The following is a 15,674-nucleotide window of genomic DNA, read 5'->3' on the forward strand; positions in this document are numbered from 1 at the left end:
CCTTCATATGAGTCATATTCTATACACAAAAATATCTGAATACTACATCACTAATGAATAAAGACATCTTTAAGTATTAATTAGGGTGAAAACTGTTCTTTTTCTAAAAGGTTGTTAGCTTATTACAATGGGTTGCAAGTTCAAGTCTGGTTATGGTTTCTGTTGTATTGGTTTGATCAAAAAAATGCGCAAAAACAAGGCCGTAGAGGAAAGAGGGGAATCTGGATCTGCCCCCGAACACACCAAATGTAGGAAAATGTTACCATTTTCCCACACTTAAAGGAATAACATTGTTAAGCTTATTTTTCGGTAATTTTGATCGCCCCCCCCCCCCCCCCCGGAAAGAAAATTCTGGCTGCGGACCTGCCAACAATTACTACTCTAGCTTATGTAACTACGTGTAGACTTTTATATACAATGTTGGCCGAGGAGGCATATACAAGAAAATGTGATGCATGTAAACGCGATGGTGGATTTGCTATCTCGCAAGCGCTTTGTCGATACCTACGTAAACATTTAAGTTTAACCTTCAGCGTGCTCCCATTCTCCTCAGACGATCTGGAATTTTTCTAAAGCAATTTTTTTTAACATGGAGCTCTTAAAATGTATAGATGACGTACGCGTAGATAATTCTTTTGCTTGTAGGATGATTGTAGATTGTTGAGTAGTGGTAAAATGAATGCCTGCCTGCCTGCCTGCCCTCAATCACTATTTTGTTGGTGGTTGTGGGTTCGACCCAGATTTTTGTATTACGATGAGGGTCTACGTCAAAACATCGTACGTCATAACATCGCACGTCAAAACATCGCATGAACATGGCCCTGGAAAAAAGATCGCTTTATGAAAATTTTTTAAATTAAAAATTGTAATGGAAATCATCTCATCCCTTTTTTTTGTTCAACTGGTAACCAAAGCTGCACTAAAAGTGCATTGAACTTTCGAGCGGCTTTGGTTGTGACAAAGCCAAACTGTCATGTGTATGTCTGTGTTCGACTGTTTCCACACCTATTAGTTTTCTCTCAATCCTTCGAATTCAGCCTTTTTTTTGAGTAATGGGCATTGAATAGAGAGAGTTCTTATAAATTCTGTATTATACAAAAAAAAAAGGTTTTTTTAACAGCTAGCTGATATATTTTGGAAAGAGAGAAAATTTAACTGCCCGGCGGGGAATCAAACCCACACTTCCTTTCACTAATCGAGTGAACGCCCTAGACCAGCGGATCTCAAACTTTTTTTGCTCATGGCCCCCTTTCAACCATTTCTCATTCCTGTGGCCCCCTTGCGACTATGATCAATTTCTTACCCCCCCCCCCCCGTTTTCCCGTTAAATGACAATTGTTCAAATATTGTTTGCAGTATAAATATATGTTTGAATTTAATTCATTTTTAATTTATGAAAATTAAAACACAGTAAAAAAAAATATATAATAAGTTATTTTCAATCAATGTGTAAACATTGCGCTTGAAGACGGCATAATGTCATCAAGTTACTGTTCAGGATGAAGTTTGAATTATTTACAAATTAGTTTTTCTTGGGTAAATTTGAATTTGGGTGAATAAGAATTTCAAACAAATCAGGAAGTATAAATAATCTGATTTCAAAAAATAAAATTATCGGTTTATTGATTATAATTTCGATACGGTGAGATTTACATTCATCGTGAAAATCTGATGTCTCGCTGAATGACAAGCTATCTCCAAGTGGCTTTTTGGTTCATAATGTGACCTCTCTCCCACAGGCGAACGAAGTAACGTGTGAGTTGGCTTAAACACAACACAATATTTCACATAACAGACACTACTATATGTAATGTACAGAGGGCATAGGTAACAAGACGTATGGTACTTTACTACTAAACCCAGACATGCACCTCGTCCATATTCCTTTCCGGAACCTCTAACGAATTGGTACATGCGGGAATGTACGTGTAGTGAAACCTGATGTTAAGTTTGTTTCTGTGTAATGCTTGTTATGTGTAGTGCTGCCATCTTCCACCAGTTTTTCGAACTATGAGTGAAGTGTAATGATTGGATAATTAATCGTTGTAGGCCTGTTGCTCTCTGTGGCGAGACTTTTTAATGGGGAGATCGGCTCGCATTTGCGACTCGAAGTTGGGAACCACAGGAAACCATATTTTACTTTACTGGCAAACCTCGTTCACCCTAAAACGTACATCTCGTGGAGTGCGGTCGCATATTCTTTTGCTCCGCATTTTCCTATTATTTCTATTTTCAGGTACACGGACCCGTACGTGCCAAGCAGCCTGTCCTAACCGGGATAATGAAGAGCGGCGTTCTTCAATGCTGCCTCTTACATGCTAGATTGGTCCCGGAGAAGGAGGCCCTCTGGAGACACCTTGGTGACATCTCCAGAAAATATGTCGAAGACAAAAAGCCAAACGAAAGAGTCACCGAACTAGTTGAGGCAATCGCTCAGCTCATGTTTGGGCTGAGTAGGGAACAGATAGAGGAAATTCTGGATACAACTACCACCAAACGCTCCTGCAAAACTTTCTCTCTGTTTAGGTCGACTTATGAACTATTCAAGAAGTCCAAAAAGCTGACATCTGAGGCAGAGAAAATCAACGCAAGAACGGAGCTGATTGACAACTTCTATCTCATGACTGTTATCGCGGACGCGACCCATTGCGAAATCGTCAGGAAGCGAGCGAAATCAAACAAGAAAAAGGCCCCGGATAGTCCTCCAGAGGATACCGGTGCCCCGATCTTCTCTCCGGTCCCCTTCCCGCCTTCGGGAAATTCGACGCTGCTCGAGGAAAGCACGGCATCATTAGATGAAACCCTGACTCCGCCCACCATTCCAGCACAGCCAATAGAGAAGCCGTCTCCTGAGAGAGACGCAGAAGCCCCGCCTCCTGAACTAAGCGGGCCAACCACGACGAACCACGCGCGTAAAAGGCGCAAAATCCCTCCTGTCTACGTCTCGGCGAATGGGAAGTGGAGGATCCTGGCAGCAGAACTGGATCTTATCTGCAGTCATTCATTTGATGCCAAGATTCAGAACGGGAAGGTCCTGGTCTTCCCAACCACAGAAGATGACCATCGTACCGTCACTAGGTACCTCACGGAAAAGGGTGTCGAGTATCACTCGTTCACCCTAGACTCTGATACCCCTGACAGATATGTCATTAAGGGGCTAGACCCCTCGTCCTCGGACGAGGACATTATTCTCTCCCTGCAGGTTAGCGGACATACAGCAGTCAAGGTTCAACAGCTACGTAGAAGAAGGGACGGCGCAAAACTACCCATCTGGAGGGTAGACATGCCCCAGTCTCAGAACTCCGAGGCGATCCTGAACCTGACAGCGCTTGACCATCTCCGAGTCAAGGTTGAGAAATTCCGGCCTCGCGGAGCAGCAAAACACATCATGTGTTTTAGATGTCAAAGATGGGGCCACCACTCTTCTGGATGCTCTGCGCCTGAGCGGTGCGTCAAATGCATCAAGCCTCATGCCACAAAGCTATGCACGAACGTACGCGGGGTCGATAAACCCCAGTGCGTAAACTGCAGAAAATTCCATACTGCAAATTACAAAAATTGCAGTTTTTCTCCCTACAGCAAGGACTTTAAGCAGAAGGAGAAGACGAGACGCCCCAAACCCGCCAAGGGTGTACAGAGAGAAGCGACGTCGACTCCGGTAATTGATCCTGAACCTGCCACGAAAATCCCGACCACAGCTGAAGTCTCTACTTCGTATTCTCCAGACACTAGCCTGGATGAATCTGAGATTGAACCTATGGACAAACTTAAGTTGGCCTTTCAGGATGTCCTGGTACAGAAGGTCGAAATAGAAGGCAAATCCAAAACCGAAGTCATCAACGAAGTGCGACTGACGCTCTTCACCACTGAGGAGTACGTGAGAGCGGTACTCTCAACGCCCAGCACTAAGGCCAAGCTGGAAGAAACCCGTCTGCGTTACCAAGAAAGACGTCGCAACCAAATGGTGTCGAAGGACTCCGACGCCTAATTCCTTACAACTTGTCTCCTGCCGGACTCCCCCCCTATTTTCTTCCCTCTTTCTCTTTTTGTAGCGTCCCCTCTCTATATGTCTAATTTTTCTTTTATTTTATTTTCTTCAAAAAAAAAAAAAAAAACCCAAAAAAATCAAAAAATTTTCAAAAAGAAAAAATCTCTCTATTTCTCCTCTTTTTCCTTTTCACCACTGGACTGTTTTCCTTTCCACATTCTCTCCCCATACAGGTCAACAGCCAATCCTGAGCAGGCGAGCCCTTGGCCAATAGCGTTCCGCTGCTGGACTTGGGAAAACTTTTCTTTTTCTTTCTTCTAGGTGCTGGTTGGACTCGGCGGCATTTTACCTAGCGAGAAATTAACGGCAGGAACTTGAACTTTAAATCCCGACTTTGTCCTTACACTACATCATACACACACTTCTCATTCATTCACACACACATCCAATATAGGTCACGTACTTCGTGGCCCGCGGATAAGTCTGGTAGAACGGCCATAAAAAATTGTGCCGCGGGACCAGCAAACCAACCATAATTCAGTTCAGTTCGTTCACCCTACAGGAATACTTTCAATTAGAAAAATTATGTGTAGTACTCAGATATGCCATTCATGTTGCAAGGGGGTGTGTAGTTATTAAAATAAAAATGTTAACTTTTTATACGGACACGTGTGCTCCAAAAACCAAATTACAATGTTCTTGCCCCGTCTCTTTTGACGCCAAAAAAAACCGTTTTATCCGCATTTAACGTTGTTTTTTGGTTGGTTGTCTTCAAATAAATGTTACTGTCAATAAAGTGACACTGTATGCATATATACAGTACATTCATCTCGAAACCTTATAATTATTGAAAACACAAGCTTATGACAAGGGCTTTGATTTTTATGACCTAAAGAAGAAACGTAGCTTCTTTGCAACGACGTTTCATCTTTAGGTAAAAATCAGAGCCCTACTTATGAGAAATTGGTTACACACACGCTAAAAAATCATTGTGCTTGTTTTTGTGAAACACTTAAAATTTTTGATATTTCAAGTGCTAAATTTCATCTTTCAACTACTCAAATCCTTATGCTCGGCATTGAAATATTCTGCCCACCAATCAAAAATCAATCAAATCTTTATTACTAAATCTTTATTTACTTAAATAAGGAAAAAATTGCGAAAAAAAATATTCTATGCATTTTGTTTGAAATTAAATTTTTTTGTTTGGTCACTCTTTTAATGAATTTCCTCATGGCCCCCTTATCAGCAGTCATGGCTCCCCTTTTGCGATATTTTCCTGCATGACCTCCCTGGAATATCCTGGGGGCCCCCGGTTGAGAACCACCGCCCTAGACTATAGAGAGGCAACAAATATCTCAGTCTTTCCTTGGAGCTCGTGTGCGCTGAACACGTCCTTTTACCCGGAGAGTGAAAGGTCGTGGGTTCGATTCCCCGCAAGGGCAGTTGAAGTTTCTCTCTTTCCACAATTTATCTTCGCATCAGTCAGCTGTTAATAAAGTTTGTATGGATAAGCGGAGAGTGACATCATCCTCGGATTTTGTATTATCTGTACCCAGAGCCGTTATTAGGCGCTTTTTCAGCCGGGGAGACATTTCGCACCACCCCATCATGGAAATATGGTTTTGTGGTGAGATTCGATTTGTATTTTATCTCACAGATGGCGGCACTTGTAAAGCCGACGCCATTGGATTGTCACGCGGGAAATCGCAGGAGAAGCGATCGAACCATCAAGAGCTTAACATGTCGCTCCGTAGATTTTTTATTTCGTCTTATGTTTCGTGTTGTAAATAAATAATTATTTTAAGAAATTAATCAATTATCCTGAATCCATCATTTTATCCAAATCACGCAACCTCATAACCCAAAGTATGGTGACCGCGGACTTCAAACAAGTTCCAGTTTCTTCACTGCAGCACGAGGCAATCTACTGGTGTTTCCCGTGAGTGAACTTTCGCTTTCCGGAACTTGACATCACATTTCCTGGATTTTCATCATGGAAGTAAGTGCCGTTCAGGTACCACTTTTTAACCACCATGATCCAGCGCTGTGGTTTATCATGTGTGAAAGCACTTTCGCTCTCGCTGTTCCGAAACCGATAACCGAATCTGTCACAAAGTACAACTATGTTGTCGCGAATCTGCCTCCGGAAAGTGCGGCTCTTGTCAGAGACATTCTCGTTAATCCGCCGGCCACGGATCCGTATGAAAGGCTGAAATCGGAACTGATTAAACGGTCGAGCGAGTCGTCGTCCACTCAACTTCGAAAGCTCTTAACATGCGGGTCATTGGGAGATCGGAAACCATCCGACATTCTCCGCGAATTGCGACGACGAGCGGAATCGCATTCTGTCTCCGACGAATTGCTGATGGAGCTTTTTCTCCAACACCTACCGGCATCAACTCAGTCCATTCTCGCTGCTGTCACTCCACTCGTTCTCGAGAAAGCTGCTCAACTCGCCGACAAAATTCATGAAGTGAACCCTCAGCATGTTGACGCAGTTGAGAAACCGCAACAGCCGGATTCCGTCGCGCAACTTCGGGACGAAGTGGCTCAGTTACGCCGCGAGTTGAAAAACATCCTGCGTTCGCGCAGCAACTCTCGCCAACGTACCTCACGTGCGCGCAGTCCGCATCCACGATCGGAAAACTGCTGGTATCACAAGAAATTCGGCAACAACGCCAAAAAGTGCGTGTCGCCGTGCAAGTTTCAAAAAAACGGGGCGGGCGAGGAGTAATCGCGACATGCTCCTTGCCACAGGCATCTCGTCGCCTTTTTGCCATGGACAGAAATTCCAAAATTCGATTCCTGATTGACACTGGATCCGATGTTTCCATCCTTCCAGCATCACCATCACAACGACGCCGTGACGCCACTATGAAGCTCTCTGCTGCTAATGCTTCATCCATTAGTGTTTATGGTCAAAAGAGGGTGACATTAGATTTCAATCTCCGTCGTAATTTCACTTGGACTTTCCTACTGGCTAATGTTTCCACACCCATCATTGGGGCAGACTTTCTGTTCAACTTTGATCTTGTTCCGGATCTCCGACGACGATGTTTGCTGGATAGGACAACAAAACTCAATACTGACTGTGATCTTCACATTGCAGAAGTTCACTCAATCAAACTCATCGAAGGTGACACCATCTACCACAGCCTTCTCAGCAAGTTTCCCGACATCATCAAACCACCACAACCAGGACAACTTGTGAAACACTCTGTCGTGCATCATATCGAGACTGTTGGTCCACCTGTGCATGCCAAACCAAGACGTCTAGCTCCTGATCGATTGAAAATCGTGAAGCAAGAATTTCAGCAGATGCTTGACCTTGGCCATTTACGACCATCGAACAGCTGCTACGCATCACCTCTGCACTTGGTCCCAAAAAAGGACAGTGATGAATGGCGTCCAGTTGGTGATTACCGAGCTTTAAATGCACAGACTGTGAAGGACCGGTACAGTGTTCCAAATGTTCTGGACTTTACATCTGAATTGCATGGTAGTAAAATCTTTTCCCACATAGATCTCATTAGGGCCTATCATCAGATTCCTATACATCCGGAAGATGTCCATAAAAGTGCTATTATCACACCGTTTGGGTTATTCGAGAGCACTCGAATGCAATTTCTCCTTTGCAACGCTGCAGCCACATTCCAAAGGTTTATTGACGAGGTCACTCGTGGACTTCCATTTGTATATGCCTTTGTTGATGACATACTGGTAGCCTCGAAATCACCAGAAGAGCACATCGAACATCTAAGGTTGTTATTCGAACGTCTGCAAATATATGGCCTCAGCATCAAGCCCTCTAAATGTGTATTTGGTGGTTCATCAATTGAATTTTTGGGTTACCAAGTTTCTGGATCTGGCATCGAGCCTTTAACAGATCTTGTTGATTGCATCCTGAACTTTCCTAAGCCAAACACCATCACTCAATTACGACGTTTTCTTGGTCTCTTCAACTTTTATCGTCGTTTTGTGCCCAGAGCTGCACACATCTTAACACCTCTACACAAGTTTTTGGAGGGAATAAAAAACAAAAAGAAATCCAAAAGAGCTACTCAAACCAAGCCAGCTGATATCCTTCAGTGGACTGATCCAGCCGAGCAAGCATTCATCGATGCGAAGCAAGCTTTAGCGGGTGCAACATTACTTCACCATCCAATTCCTGGTGCCAAGCTAAGTCTTTGGGTTGACGCCAGTGATTTAGCAGTCGGTGGTTCGCTAATGCAATCAAATGGAAAGGGATGGGAACCCATTGCATTCCTGTCCATGAAACTGACAAAGAGTCAACAGAAGTTCTCCACTTACGGCCGAGAACTGTTAGCAATGTACACTGCTGTCAAAAGATTCCGGCACATGCTAGACGGCCGTGAGTTCATAATTTTCACCGATCAGAAACCTCTTGTCTTCGCCTTCAAGCAAAATCCTGATAAATGCAGCCCACGTCAATGGCGACACCTTGACTTCATCTCGCAATTCAGCACTGATGTTCGTCATACTAAAGGTGCAGATAATGTGGTAGCTGACGCTCTTTCAAGAATAGAAATCAACTCGATTTCCAAATCACCATTCCTGGATTTTGACCTTTTTGCAACTGCTCAACGAGACGATCCTGAATTAAAACAGTTACAGCAAGACAACTCTAGTTCACTGACTTTCAAGTCAATGCCAAGTCCATTTACCGCAACAGAACTGGTATGTGATGTGTCTACAGGCTCACCAAGACCATTTGTTCCAGCGAGCTTCCGCAAGACTATTTTTCATCATTTCCACAATCTTGCTCATGCAGGTGTAACATCATCTACTCAGCTAATATCTGCAAGATACGTTTGGCCTAACATGAGAAGGAACATCAAAGATTGGGTAAAGTGTTGCAATGAGTGCCAACGCTCAAAGGTTCATAAGCATACCAAAACACCTTTAGGCACCTTTGCAACACCCGATGCAAGATTTTCTCATATTCATATCGATCTGGTTGGACCTCTGCCTCCTTCAGAAGGAAAGACATACTGCTTAACAGTAATTGATCGCTACACCAGATGGCCGGAAGTCATACCTGTAGCAGACATCACAGCAGACACAGTTTGTCGTGCCTTGTTCGATGGTTGGATTTGCCGTTATGGATGTCCATCAACCATAACAACCGATCAAGGACGGCAGTTCGAATCATCACTCTTCAGAGAACTGATCAACCTGCTTGGCACTAGCAGGATTCGTACCACTGCTTACCATCCACAGGCCAATGGCATGGTCGAACGGTTCCACCGTGTCTTAAAAAGCTCATTGAAGGCACATGAGAATCCAAAGTGGACCGTCACATTGCCAGCCATCTTACTTGGTCTCAGGGCAGCCGTCAAGCCGGATATCAAAGCCTCTAGTGCCGAGTTAGTTTTTGGTACATCTCTGAGATTACCTGCAGATCTCTGCACGGATACACCCGGTCAGCTCTCATCAACATACACATATGTACAACAGCTCAGAGAGCGTATGAATAGCATCAAACCATGCAAAACATCAGCTCATGGTCAATCCAAAATTTATGTGCATCCTCAACTGCAAACTTGCTCACATGTGTTTCTTCGAATTGACAAGATCACACCACCTTTGACACAACCATATACTGGACCCCATGAAGTGATTTCTCGTAATGAAAAAAATATCACTTTAAATGTAAATGGGAGAAAGACCTGTGTTTCACTTGACAGAGTGAAACCCGCATTTATCTTTAACGATGTCTGTGTGGAACTTGACAAAAACAAGCTCGAAGAAAAGAAAAATGACACTGTGCCAGTACAACCATATGTCACTAGGTCTGGCAGAAAAGTCAAATTCAGTCCTAGGCTGATAACCGAAATTAATTTTGTTTCGAATTGTGCATCATAATATTTTTTTTGCATCATATAATTCTACATTTCATTGATTTTTTTTGCATCTTGTATTTCATGCATCTCATTTATATTATGCATCTGATACATATTTTGTACAGCTTATTGAATTTTCTGCATTTAATTGTACATTTTGCATCATATTTTTTTTAAGTGTATACTTATTGCACATGATTTCCTGCATCATTGTATTATGTCTTGCACATCTATTATTCTGCATCTTATGAATAATTTTTTTGTATCTCATTTATCGTTCTCTCACCATGTTCCTTCACTGGGGGGAAACTCATGTGGTGAGATTCGATTTGTATTTTATCTCACAGATGGCGGCACTTGTAAAGCCGACGCCATTGGATTGTCACGCGGGAAATCGCAGGAGAAGCGATCGAACCATCAAGAGCTTAACATGTCGCTCCGTAGATTTTTTATTTCGTCTTATGTTTCGTGTTGTAAATAAATAATTATTTTAAGAAATTAATCAATTATCCTGAATCCATCATTTTATCCAAATCACGCAACCTCATAACCCAAAGTTTCCAGATTCCAAAAAAGGGGTACGAATTTTCTGGTAAACCGTTAAATTAATAAACCTTTCACTATAGTTTTCTTCATCAAACTGCAATATTCGTTGCTACTACAATAATTGAACTGTCGATACTCTTTCATTACGAGGATTGTTAGTAGAAGTAATTATTCTTTTATTAGAAATTATTCAATATTATGGTGATACATATATGGAGGGATATATAATGATCGACATATAGGGACCGGCCAAAGCTCAACGAAAGCCCGAAATTCGGACAATGGCCGTTTCAACTGTGCCGGCCAGTTCGAGAACTAGACAACTTCGGGCTTTGGCAGTAACACACACATATATAAGAGACATTTTGCAAATGACATATTATCTGCATCAAACATCGAATTATCCAAAACGTTAGAGGGGGGGGGGGGAAATCGAATTAAACAAGTAATTTCAAATTGAATTGAAATTTTTGCAAGAAACTCAAAGGGAATTCCTGATATTCGAATTAGCCAAGTTCACCTGTACCTTTATTATTTCTGTAACAAAATCTCAGAAAAAAAAAAATGCGATAGTGTATAATCTTAAGGAATAAAGCAATAATAAAATAATGAAGTGCAATTAAAAATATCCGATGTCTTTTTGAAACTCAAAGCCGCTGATTATATGCAGGTAAATACGATATGCGATGTTTTTGTCACGGCGATATTTTTGTTGGCGATGATTTGACGCGATACCATCACTGTATTTGCAACATATGAGTTTGAGTACCATCTCTTTCACAAAAGACAACTGAAAAAAGGAAATTTTTTTAACTCAGCCGCATTGAGAGCAAGTTGTTCTCGCAGGCTATTCCCGCAGCCTAGGGGTTCAGCCAGCCCTCCCCCAAATATTTTCAGTAACTGCACACCTTTACATATACAGATTGTACTTGATATTATTTCTAATTTCATAATGTACAAGTCAGCTTCTAATCTTTCTCTTTAACAAACGTTCTAATGTACAACCCCTCAAGCAAAGACAAAAACGTGAGATATACTCGCGTGAAAAATGCGTAAGAATACTTTCTCACCGAAAATCACAAAAATATTAAGTTTAACCTTCGGCGTGCTCCCACCATGATTAATGGGAAAATCAAATCTGTGAATACACTTGGCCAGAAGAAGAATGTTATGTATTTCTTTCGTAGAACTTCCGATGCGCCAAAAACAGAACGGGTGAATAATGCCCCATCTTCTCTTGAAGCCCACTTGAATTCGTCATCTATAAATGGAAATCATAGATTATAATTTTTATATCGACTTTTCTACCACGACTGTAGTAGGATGCTCTCCACAATCTTCTGAATTGCGAAGTTTAATTTCGATAATAATCACAACGGCCGGTCTCAAAGTAGCGCCCTCCTCCTTGTTAGTTTATTGTGGCGATTCCAAAATGTGTGTGGCGTGCCGCGGCTCCCCGGCATCAATCATAAAAATATTTCCTTATGGGCCCAAATCGTTTATGTATACTGATGACAGGGGTTCTTCACATTTTTCAGCCACGATCCAAAATCAACACGATCAACTTTGCGACCCATTGGTCTATTTTCAATTTGAAAAAATGTTTATTAAATGTTTGATTAAGAATGCCATTTTTCGAAATTAGTGGAACCAGTCCATGGCTTCATTCTTAACAACAAGGCCCTGAATCAAACCAGGGATCGCTAAATTAAAGTTTTCATCAATTCCGAAAATGTTTCGATTAATTTATATATTTTGCGCAGTAATTAACAAAACCAATTTTTTTAAAAATATTATTTCCTAGTCATGTGCAATTTTTCTAACTTGTTTCGGTGCTCCCCCTATTTGGCGCCCTTTTCAATGGTACAGATAGCACTGCCTTAAGACCGTCCCTGAATCACGGAAACAAAAAAAAAAATGAACGTATAAATCTCAGTAATAATAATAAGTGACAAGTTAATATATAAAAACCTTTTATTGAAAAGTACAATAGATGAAAAAAAATCCACATAAAATTACAATGAAAAACAAACTTTGGTGCATCTCAAAACACAATTAAAAAAAAGTGTGAAAAAAGACAAATAAAATGACTAGTCGGACATTAACATGGCACTTATTTGGAGATATCGAGAAGAAATAAATACAAAACGAAAGAAGAATGAAAAACTTGTTTACACGAGGGTGAGGTTTGATCAAGACATTAGCAAATTAAATAAAAAAATTAATGTGAAATGAGTTTTTGAGCATGAAAACAAAATCTGAATCCACACAATGAAATGCACATTCATAATATCAGTATATCTTGTTAATTAACAGTATAAAGATAAGGGGAAAATGACAAAATTTAAAACTTTCAACACGGAAACAATAAACTTCAATTAACTTTATACACGACAAATCCGTCTTTAATTCGTAATCAATTCTGTCATTTCGAAGAATTTCCACACAATGCATCTTTCATACCATAGATAAATTAAAGCCAATATCCTGTCAATTGGAAGGAAAACACATAATTTGATATATAATTATCTGATAATATGATATAATTCTTCACATATACATACCGAGTAGTTATATTACACAAATTTACACTAAAATTCGCCCAATAAATTATTTTAAACTGAAAAATGTCAATTGCTCGACACATGAGAACTGATTTTTTTTTAAAACACACAAAATTTTATATAATGATCGATTGGCTTGCAAGGATTTTGAGAAGCACCTAACCAGGGCCTGAATTTGACTTAGGGAGCCTTGGGCGAAAGTCCTCATGACTAGGGCAACAGATGTTTGTTCAGTCTGAGGACATAACAATATACCTATAACCATTTACAGTCAGATCTTGTTATTACGCGCCCCCCCCCCCAATGTCGCACCAAACCTGCTTTGCACCAGAAATTTTTGGTGAACAAATCTTGCATATATAGGGATTACACGGGTTAATTTGTGATTTGATATAAAGCCAGAATTCTGTGAAGCAAATGATGGCATTAAATCAGGATCTGTATGTTGTGTGAATTTTGGGGACTGAGAAAATGCCTAATTTTTTTAATACAAAAATCTAGCCCAGTGTGTAGTTCAAACAGCAACCCTATGAAAAAAATTTAAAGGAGAAGGATTTTCCTTTCGACAAATATAGGGGAGGTCTGACAGCCTATCAGATAGGATTTGATTTCAAAGACGTCACACTCCTGACAATATATTGAACAATTAAATAATTAATGAGACCCAGGGTCAACACAAGAAGTTAGGGTAATTTTTTTGCCAAGGAAGGGCAAAAAATGAATTTATAATGGTGATTTTGTTTCTCTAAACTTTGCTGACTAGGGTAACTGCCTCTAGTTTTGGCCCTGGTAAGACCAACTCAATATCGCTGAAAACAAAAGTAGTTTGTGTCTCAGGATGAGCTATTTTGTGCAACGCAAACATTTTAAATGCCATTAGATTTCATCAAATCAAACAGTTGCAAAAAGCAGAAATGAATACGATAAAGTGAATTTTATACAATGATAAAACACATGGACTTGTAATCAGAAATTATACATGCACAGCACAAACTGTTGCGAAGCGATCATAAAACATGATGGATGAACATGATTATGCTCATGAACATATGACATATTTTCAGTAGAATGTATATGCAACTAATGGAAATGCCATGATTGTGAAAATAATTTGGAAATATAAATTTAAACATGGTTTGCTTCCTGAGTATCCATCAGCAGATTTGACCAGAACTGTCTCAGGAAGTTCGGAGAATTAAGGCCTATACATTTTTCGAGGCCCTGCTCAAACTTCAATTTAATATATTTTGGGTAAAGAGAGAGAGCATTCCCCATAATAAGCAGAATGTACAGAAATGCTGGAAAATATCGATAAAACAGGAACTTAACAAATCAGAAAAAAATTTAGGCTCCAGCCAGATATTTTAGGAGATTACATTCTGCGAGAAAAAAATTCAAAATCAATGCTCCCCTTCCCCCAACATTTCAAGGTTTCGGTGACTCTCTTCTCTGTTAATGGACACATTGACATAAATTCCAAAATTTTTTGGTGCACTCAGGTTCCAATTTCATTATACATAAAATATTTTAAGCACCAACTCTATTTTTTTTAGTTGCCATGGCAACCTGGCGCACCAGATTTGTCAAGCCATTTTTAAAAAATACACTGATACTGAAGAGAAATGAAATTATGGGAATTAATGAAAAAATTTCATAACTGACGGGAAAATTCAGATAAAATAAAAAAATCATGATCGATGAAATTAAAATTCATAATTAATGAAAAAATCAAATTAAAATTCATAATTAATGAAAAAAATCAAATTAAAATTCATAATTAATGAAACAATTCAGATGAAATGAAAATTCATAATTGATGGAAAAATTATTTCAAAATTAATGAAAGTCACATTGTTTGGAGGATCTGGACACAGACCCTATTCGCAAACTTGTAAAGACACCACTATATTTGAACATCGCTGATCAAAAACATAAAATTAGCCAGAAAGAAAAATCAAGACCTCAAAAATTTATCCATCTCCCATCTCAACATGAATGGAAATGTTATAAAATAATGAAAATTAACACAGCTTATTTTTGGACATTCGGGGGCACAGAAGAGCTGAACTTCGGCCAAATTAAACTACGGACATGAAATAAAATGGTAAAACTTAAATGTATTAAAAATATTTCACAAGTGGATAAATAAGACATGCTGAACACATGAATATATTTATCTGTATTGATAAATGCACTCAGGCATGAAAAAAACGAACAAAATACAACAAATAGAATTTTTCAACATGATTTTTCTCGCATGATGCTCTGAATAAATGAATTGCATCAGCTATTAATGTTTGTTTAGTGATGCTGTTCATTAAGAACGGGGATGAAGTCACGTTCACAAATGAAAAAATAAAAGCTGTCGCATGAAAAAGACTTGACATACAGGAATAATGCACATTACACACACAATCGGGAAATACTCAAACCAATTTAACTGCTAAGACTTCTCCAAGCATAAAAGCTGCAGATTAAGCATTTCAAAACAATACATAATAAATGGTTTGAGACACAGAAGATTACAGTGCCACATGGAGAAAAAAAAAGCAACATAAATATAGATACATTTGGCATCAGCACATTCATACATATATTGAACACATGCTTTTCAAACACATATTTAGTTAATATGAACATTTATACACATTTGCATATCTGCCAACATGAAAATATATACTGTTGTATTCAAGAGTCCCTTTCGAGAAA

Source organism: Pholcus phalangioides, unplaced genomic scaffold (assembly GCF_987345545.1).
Source record: "Pholcus phalangioides strain wild (caught in Gottingen) unplaced genomic scaffold, Ppha-v1.0 ptg000043l_1, whole genome shotgun sequence".
Lineage (NCBI taxonomy): Eukaryota > Metazoa > Arthropoda > Arachnida > Araneae > Pholcidae > Pholcus > Pholcus phalangioides.